Source organism: Octopus sinensis, linkage group LG1 (assembly GCF_006345805.1).
Source record: "Octopus sinensis linkage group LG1, ASM634580v1, whole genome shotgun sequence".
NCBI classification, from domain to species: domain Eukaryota; kingdom Metazoa; phylum Mollusca; class Cephalopoda; order Octopoda; family Octopodidae; genus Octopus; species Octopus sinensis.
This window is the reverse complement of record NC_042997.1, coordinates 107,900,363-107,910,362: the sequence shown is the minus strand read 5'-3', so window position 1 is coordinate 107,910,362 and position 10,000 is coordinate 107,900,363. Positions and strand designations below refer to the sequence as shown.

The 10,000-nt window shown below is 36.9% G+C and overlaps 1 protein-coding gene across 1 annotated transcript in view; it reads left to right on the top strand.

Annotated features, from left to right (window-relative positions):
• The window catches only part of LOC115218890 (sodium-dependent multivitamin transporter), a 108,693-nt gene that overhangs the window by 1,280 nt on the left and 97,413 nt on the right, over window positions 1-10,000 (top strand). The window lies entirely within an intron of this gene.

The following is a 10,000-nucleotide window of genomic DNA, read 5'->3' as shown; positions in this document are numbered from 1 at the left end:
TTTTATACAGTAGGAATTTTTAAAATATTGAATGGTAAGGGTTAGGGTATAGCCGAGTAAAATAGGAACCAAAGGGATCCATCGGTAAAATATGGTTAGGAACCCCTGATTTAGCAGAGGAAGGGGGAAACACTTTTTTGGGGGGCCCTTAATTCTTTAAACTAAGTCTTTAAGCACAACAAAGTTTAAACACAACCCTACGCGCAAACCAAACACTTTAAATACACAGTGCTCTGCCGGGTAACGGAAGAGAACTAATCCGTATCTATAGCACTTATTTACATCTATGAATGTGTCAGTAAGTGCAAGGTCCTTACCGTCATGCGAACTCACTGCTCACAACCCAACTCCTTGCAGAAAGAATCGCCTAATCACTTTTATCTTTTCCAGTAATGCATGACAAATATTGTCACTCTGCCGACCTTTTTATCTTAAGTATTTGTGTATATAGCCATAAATTATTAATGTTATGAATTAGCACTGATTCCCTTGAGGACAAACCTTCCGTTGCGGGCCACAGTTTCAAAACACTTATTTCTACAACTATTGATAAGCAGGTTCGAGACCTCATAAGCAAATCAAAAAAGTTTACGTCATTAATTCAATTTATCTTAAATACATTCCGTCTCATTAATTAAATTCGTTTTCTCTAAATGTATTCACCTTTCATTAATTCAACCCATCTTCTTTAAATATATTTACTCTTCGCTAATTAAATTTATTTACCTTAAATATATTTCCTTTTCATTAATTAAATTTATTTACTTTTAATACATTTACCACTCATTAATTCAATTTCTCATCTTTAAATCTATTTACCCTTCACTGATAAAAATTATCTTCTTTAAGCTATTTAGCCTTCGTCAATTCCATTTATTAAACACTGAACCGTGTCTGATTGTAGTTTACTTAACTACCCCCAGTGGCCGGCAAGTGGCGCAGTTGGTAGAAAGCAGAATAAATTTCCTGTCTGTTGTCTCTATGTTCTGTGTTCAAATCATGCTGATGGACTGTTAGCTTTAGTTTTCATAATCAGGAGTCGATGACTCATGAGCAGATCAGTCAGTTGATGATTGGATCGATTTTTCCCTGTCCAAAAGTAGCAGGCCCCTCAAAAAAAAAAAAAACTGGGATCATCTCAGAGGCAACTTCATTTTGTAGTTTGATCAAATCGATTTGAAGTTTTCATTCGGAAAATACACTTACAGACACACACAAAATACGCATACACAGAGTAAAGAGATTTGAAGTTTATTCGGAAAATAAGTGTCGTTTTAATATATGTATATTATAATATATATATATATAATATATATATATATATATATATATATATATATATATATATATATATATATATATATATACAATAATATGTTACATTACTCGGTAGTCAAGATAAAACTCTGAGTTTCAGATGCCGAAGTGGAAATCCACAACACCATCTCTTCGGTTATCTGGCTATTTGAAAACGATAGCGTTTTCAAATAGCCAGATAACCGAAGAGATGGTGTTGTGGATTTCCACTTCGGCATCTGAAACTCAGAGTTTTATCTTGACTACCGAGTAATGTAACATATTATTGTATAGATAAATTATCTCTATTTACATAATATTGAGGTCTCTTTCTTTCTTTTGTTATCTTACCGTTTTATCAATATATATATATATATATATATATATATGTATTAGAGATAAAACCACTATTAGGCAACTCAAACGGTGATAGACATAAACCAATACATAAATAACAAATAAAATAAATATAATTAATATAATAAATAATATATATATATATAATTTAATTTATTTTTCCAAAAAGTATAAAAAGAATGATAAATATAATATAGTATAATAAGTAATTCATATTTTATATATTTATAAAAGTTATGTGAAAGGCTGGATATTTTATTATATTTATGCTGTGAAATTTGATTTAATCCTAAATCTAATTTTTCCCTGTAAGTTTGGAGCCATACTCCCTAATATTATTATTATTATTATTATTATTATTATTATATATATATATATATATATATATATATATAAGCTGGCACATATTAATATACACAGCCGTAGATACAGACAATCACACACGCATAGCACACATACAAAAGTTTTCTCATTCTCTGCCCCTCTCTGTCTCCGTCTCTCTCTCTCTCTCTCTCTCTCTCTCTCTCTCTCTCTCTCTCTCTCTCTCTCTCTCTCTCTCTCTCTCTCTCTCTCTCTCTCTCTCTCTCTAAAACAATTTTTAAACGACAAGAACTTTTTCTTTGTTTTTGCATGCTGATTTACCTGTGTGTGTGTGTGCGTGTGTGTTGTGTACGCACGCGTGCGTGTGTATGTGCGTGCGTGCATATATGCGTGCGTGTGTGCGTGCGTGTGCATGCGTGTCTGCGTGCGTGCATATATGCGTGCGTGTGTGCGTGTGTGTGAGTGCGTGCGTACGTGTGTACCTGTGCATGCATGCAAGCCTGTGTTTGTATGCATGTGTGTGTGTGAGTGTGAGTGTGAGTGTGTGTGTGTGTGTGTGTGTGTATGTGTGTGTGTATGTGTGTGTGCATGTTAAACTTGTGCAATGATTTCCATATTTTCATGGTGCCATTAATGGTTTGGAATTTCTTAACCCAACTTTTCAAGATTACTCATCACACACACACACACACACACATACACACCCTCCCCGCTTAATAGTTTCAGGTAAAAATCTAAAATAATAGTCCAGATGGTGCAACTTCTTGATTGTAGCTTTAGACTATATTTCCAGATGCCACCACTTTCCAGATGCGACAACATCATTAATAATACAACAAACACACAATCATGAGAAACACTGCTGGACCTCGGCATTGTGGAAAGCTTGGGGTAGCGGTTGCTCAACCTTTTCAAAGGCAGAAGTCAGTAATCAATGAAGCCTTCTCCCAGGAAACACTCATAGTGGATAGAGTCCTGCAGGGTTCTGTCTTGAGGGTACTATTGCTTACAGTGATCCATCAGACATACCTCCAGCTATACAAACAGCCACCCTCGTTATCTATGCAGATATTACAAAAGTATCACAAGTGATAAAGAAACCCGGAGATGCTACGCAACATGATTTAAAAGTTATGAATACATGTGGGTACAAGGCAATTTAAAGCTGAACAATTCCGAACTCTCAGCTATCAGCACACAAAACACACAGCATCAGGATGAGTTGTAATCCCAGAGTTCAAATTGTGACCTGAGAATTGACATGAATGATAAGGTATCTTTTCATGTTCATAAGACTACGATGGCAATGAAATGAAGACGGTTACCAAATAGATTCTAAGAACTTTCAGAATAAGCGAACGTGTGTGTGTGTTGATCTATATTGATATATATTGGTTTCAAATTTTAGTACAAGCCAGCAGTTTCGGGAGAGAAGGTAAGGCGAGTACATCAACCCTTACCCCAGTCCTGGTATTTATTTTATCGACTCCAAAAGTATGAATGGCAAAATCGACCTCGGCCTGCGGAATTTGAATTCAGGAGGGAAAGACGGACGAAATGCCCATTTCTTTACTACTCACAAGGGGCTAAACACAGAGGGAACAAACAAGGACAGACAAACGGATTAAGTCGATTACATCGACCCCAATGCGTAACTGGTACTTATTTAATCGACCCCGAAAGGATGAAAGGCAAAGTCGACCTCGGCGGAATTTGAACTCAGAACGTAACAGCAGACGAAATGCCCCTAAGCACTTTGTCCGGCGTACCAACGATTCTGCCTGCTTGCCGCCTTATATGCTAATATATATTAGATAGTATTTCATAATACATATTACTGGGCGACTGTGTCTGTGTTTGTATATACATTTCGCTTCGATTTATTACCGTCACTTAATATATTTTATTCTATATTAATAGACAGATATATACACCAACTTCTATATCATATACAGTTATCTACTGAATAGAATGATATCCTGCTGTAATATTTAATCTTTATTATATCACTATGTGAATTCGCCCTGTATTTTGCTAAAAATTAACACAAACAACCTAAGACTTATATCTGCATATAAACACAGATCCATACACACACACAGTGAGTTCTGTTTCATTTGTTTGCACTTCAGTCTTGTTGATCATTAATTCCTTTTTCTTTGCTTCTTCTGATATTGAGTACAGTTTCTTGGTACTCTCATATTTCCAAACCAGTTTAAGCATCCAGTCATTGGTGTTCTTTAGACAGGCGTCTACTCCTATGCTTGCTGTCTTTAGAGGCAGCTGTGGCTACATCAGTCCCTATTATCCGTCCTTGCGTGCGATCCATAGTCTATCCACATCTGCCTTTAGGTGATGCAGGCGGTGCATTGTGAAAAACTTGCGTATTTTTGTATCAATTTTACTGCTCTCACTGATGGACCATTTTATAACATTAAAGCTGTGGCTCACAACAGGTATGGGCTAAGGTATTGATTGTATCGGTTTCGTTTCTCGTAATTAAGTTCGCTCTTTAGAATAGATTTAACTCTACGATAACATTTATATCCGTATTTTAACTCGAATTTGCGAGTGCTGAATATCATTCCCTTGATACACGCATAAATATTTGGGTTTTTTTTGACATTTAATTCCTTGATGAAGATAAACTTCTCAATCTGCATGTTGCTAGTTTTCAGAAGTACTCCTTCGAAGAATATGGCTTTAGCACATTTCTTGAGACTTAACTCCATTCTAGTATCGTCGCTGAACTGTTTTATTATAGTTGAAAGACGTCCCAGATTTTGATCATCTTTCGTGGAAAACTTTAGACCTCCGTATTATCATTATCATCATCATCATCATCATCATTATTATTATTGTTGTTGTTGTTGTTGTTGTTGTTTCATTTTTGTAAATCTCTGACCGATGTTAAACAGTCTGTTCATTGCAGTAAGAGAGCAGACAACAAGTTAACAAAGCCCCGTCACTAATTCCTCTCTTGTGCTTTTCATAGACAAGAAATTCCTTTAAGATTCTTCTTATACCAAGAAGTGCTGGCTTCTTCTGCATGACTTGTAACCTTACATCAATTCCGATTTTATTTACACAGTCCTTTAAAAATGTCTGATTTGCATTTTTTATCATTCATCATCATCATCAATCATCATCATCATCATCAATCATCATCATCATCATATCATCATCACTGTTGTTGTTCTTAAGGTGGTCAGCTGGCATTATCGCGAGCTCGTCGGGCAAAATGCTTAGCAGCATTTCGTCCGGCTTAAAGTATGAGTTCAAATTCCGCTGAGGTTGACCTTGCCTTTCATCCTTTCGGAATCGATAAAATAAGTACCAGTTGATCATTGGTGTCAATGTCATCGATTTGTCCATTCCTCTGAAATTGCTGGCCTTCTGCCAAAATTTGAAGTTGTTGTTGTTATTGCATAAGGAGACGGTTGTTCTTTAGCCCCAGGTCGCTCTGATTCAGTTGACCTATGATTAAGGACATTCCAAACGTAACCATCCCACCTATTTCTCATATAAAGTGAATCTACTCATTGCCCCGGTTCATCTTCCCAATCCTTCTATAGTTACCGCTGCCAATTCTCCTCCAATCACCGAAAGATATTTCACTGCCTCACCTGACTTTCCTCTCATCTTAAGTCATCCTTAATGACGTCAGAGTACTCGTCACCTTTCTGCTTCTTGCACCTCACTCAACACCGACGCTGCTAACACACAAGTTGAGTTTTTCCCGCCCCACCCCCTCTAGTTCGTATTCCCTCCAACCCATTTAATCTGGAGTTTTCATTCCCTACCCATTCAAATAGATCAGCGATGGATCGAACCGAACTTGATAACCCAAACCTCCCTATCAATGGTTTATCTATGGCAGAGTTGTTGAAGCAAAAGCAACTAACATTATCTACAAAACACCGAGAAGCAGCTACTGACCATCACCCATAACTGGAGTGGAGTTTACACACAACTACTACCACCAGAAAAGTAAAGCTGTCTTCATGTATTGCGCGGTCTGTTGACAAGTCTGCCTTCTAAGTTATAAAGAACTTTCTGGATCATTATCAAGAATTTGTCTGTCAGTTTTGCGGAAATGTCTTATAAATCATTCTCAATGGGTTTGAATTTCTAGCGGCTCTTTTTACCATAAAAGACCTTCATATCTGCTGCCGGTTTCCTCTCAAATTCTATTTTGTTTGCACTCAACGAAACTCATCCATCCATCACTCTCTTACACTCTCCATCAAGTTCACAGAATATAAAACTACTTTGATTGATTCAAGCCAAGAAGGTGATCGGTTCGAACGGTGTTAGCTCCATTATCCTATAACAAATTCCAGGAGTGGCTCTCTCCTTCTGAAAGAATCTCGTCTCAAAAAAGTAGTCTACCAGACATGACATTCCGCCTTTAAATCGTTCATTTCCATTTACTATAAAGAAGAAACGTAATTTAATTTGAGTCAATAATTGTTGATTTGCTGAACAAGGAAATAAATATATGTCGTATGGTTACTTCATGTAACGACTAAGATAAGATTGTTCCAGCAGGAGCAATGTAAAAATGACGAGAGTTACTTTAGCTTGCAATGCTGATCTGAATTTTTCCCACAAGTGTCGTGTTTTTGGTGAGGGGCACGGTGAGAAGCTTTACCCTCAAAACATCTCAGTATATCTCACTACACCACAGTTTACCTCCAAACATCTACAGAACATTTACCCCCTCCCACCACCACCACCGCCATCAATACATCGCAATAAGACAGACTTTAATCAAATCCCTCTTTCGATTCTTGACTAATATGACTTACAACTTGGGAATCAAAGCATTAAAGTTGTTTATATACAGCTGTGTATGTCTGTGTGTGCGTGTGTGTACACTTGTAAGGAATAGACATCATGTTCTCTGTCTATCTCCTTACCTTCTTGGAGATTTTAGGTAAAATTATACTATTGTGTCCATCTGTTTTAATTTAATTAGATTCTATGTCTTTATGCAGCTGAAGATTACTCTACATTTAAACTGATGTAATGATTGCATTGTTCAATTAAATGGAGTTGCTTGAAACAATCGTACTGCATTACCTATGGATATCCTTGTTGCTTATTTTGATTATGTGTATATATATATATATATGTGTGTGTGTGTGTGTGTGTGTGTGTGTGTGTGTGTGTGTGTGTGTGTGTGTATGTATGTATACATATATATATATATATGTTTACATGTATATATGTAATTCATATAATTAGCTAGGAATGTAGGTAGGTAGGTAGATTGGTAAGTAGGTAGGTAGTATGGTCTCTTGGTTTGTTGGTTGGATGGCTGGTACGAGTGAATATGTTGTGTGTGTGTGTGTGTGTGTGTGTGTGTGTGTGTGTGTGTGTGTGTGTGTGTGTGCCTGTGTGAATGTGTGTGCGCGCGTGCGAATGTGTTTTCCTTTGAAATTTGTTCAAGTTCTCGAATTCAAGTTAGTCGTCAACAAAGTGACAGAATTTTTTTTAAAACCAAAACAGGTCCAGTGATTTGCGAAAATGTGAGCGTATATATAAGTGTAAGCACCTGTGTGCATGTAAACTGGTTTATGTACATACACATATATGTGTGTGTGTGTGTGTGTGCGTGTGTGTGTGTGTGCGTGTGTGTGTGTGTGAGTATATATGTGTATGTGTAGGTATGCATATATATACATATGTATGTGTGTTTATGAAGATCTATATATGTAAGGATGCGTGTGTATATATGTAGGTGTATGTATGCATAAATGTAGATGCTTGAGTGTGTATGTGTATGTGTATGTGGGCCTATACAAAAGTATATATGTGTATATATGCAGGTGTATATCTGCGAATATGTTATATGGAGAATTCGAATTAATTTGCTTTGTGTTCGGTTGGAAACGCCTGGCATTTCGTGGTTTTTACAAAAACCTGTTGTTACTTGGTCCAATACAAATTTGATATGTACCAATGGACCCTTATAGCCAAAATACAAGAGATATAAGTTGCGCATTAGTCCACTGTTGATATTCTCTTTTTTACACAATTTCAGAGGAAACATTAACATCTACTGAGCCGCTGACTTTGTCGTTAAAACCATCTACGTCGGTTTTAACAACAACGTCGCGTCTCATAGGAAGGTAAATACTTTGCAGATGCTTTTGGACAGCTGCTGATTGTATGATCCCTATTTCGAGATTTCAACACGATAGGAAACCTTCATAAAACAGCAGCATCCAGAAATTGTAGAAATATAAAATTTGTGGAAGGTTAGAGTGGACGTACAGAGTAAGTGACCGATGCTAGCAGGAGGGAACCCAGGCCATCGCTCTCTCTCTCTCTCTCTCTCTCTCTCTCTCTCTCTCTCTATATATATATATATATATATATATATATATATATATATTTACTCTTTTACTCTTTTACTTGTTTCAGTCATTTGACTGCGGCCATGCTGGAGCACCGCCTTTAATCGAGCAACTCGACCCCAGGACTAGTCTATCGGTCTCTTTTGTCTAACCGCTAGGGACGGGGACCGTAAACACACCAACATCGGGTGTCAAGCAATGCTAGGGGACAAACACAGCAAACACAACACAACCAACACACACAACACATATTATATATACATATATACGACAGGCTTCTTTCAGTTTCCGTCTACCAATCCACTCACAAGGCATTGGTCGGCCCGGGGCTATAGCAGAAGACACTTGCCAAGATGCCACCCAGCGGGACTGAACCCGGAACCATGTGGTTGGTTAGCAAGCTACTTACCACACACCCACTCCTGCACCTATATATTATATATATATATATATATATATATATATATATCTATAGTTATATATATATATTATATATATATATATATATATATCATATATATATATGCGTTGTAATATGTATATGTATGTACACATATCGATTTATATACATATGTGTGTTTGTATACGCACAGAGTAAGCAACGACGAAGACAAAATAAAATACACGGGACCGACCTGCCCGAGATGCGGTCAGGTCCAACATTTCCGACCTATGGGCCTATGTTCGAACAACTGCTGTCACGTGTGGGACGAGTCGGTTATCAGCCGAGTCTATCGTCAATATTGTCACGCCTCCCTTCTATCAAACGGGGAAAGAGAGCTATTTCATCATCCTTGTGGCTATGGCGAAATAATGTTCTGGTGGACACGTCTGAAAGATTGGAGACAACACTTTCCTCTATGGTCAATCTCATCAACTCTTCAAGTATCACTTGAAAAGGAAAGTGAAAGTAGAGAGGTAAGTTTTGTCTAGCGAATTTTCAAAAAATATGGGTGAATGTAGCAAGGATGGCACGTATGAATGACGAAGCCACCTTGAGTATAATCCTGTGAACCCGGAAAAATTTAAAACAGAGAGTTACTTACTTGCAAATAAATGTGTTAACATGTGACATTATTGACCGAGATTACCGTGGTCTTTTCCATGGGCTTTTCTTTCCACGGATAAATCTTATCTGTTTTCCCCTTTACACTTTACATCGTGACATTTCTGTGGTACACGATCCCTATTGATCGGATTTTTTTCTTCTTTTTTTCGTTCCCTTTTGATCGAAAACCTACCCCCCCCTTTTTTTTCTCCCCAAAAAGAAACGCTCTACTCTGTAATTTGTCCCCTCTGTGTTCAGCCCTGCGTGTCTAATAAAGAAACATTGTTGTTGTTGTTGTTGCTGTTGTTGTTGTTGTTTTATTGAGAATATCAATTCCAGTGCCACAGGAATGAGACATTTAAATTAAAAATATTAAATTTAATTACTTTCAATAATTAATTCATATATATCAGAATATTGTTAGAGATAGAAACACCCACAACTTCATCAACTCCAAACGATATTAACTCAGCCAAGCCATAAAATGTTAAATAAAATACTATTTATATTCATATTCCCAAGTTTTCATATTACGGACTACACGTGTTTCATGAGGGTACGTATGAAACACGTGTAGTCCGTAATATGAAAACTTGGGATTATGAATTAAATA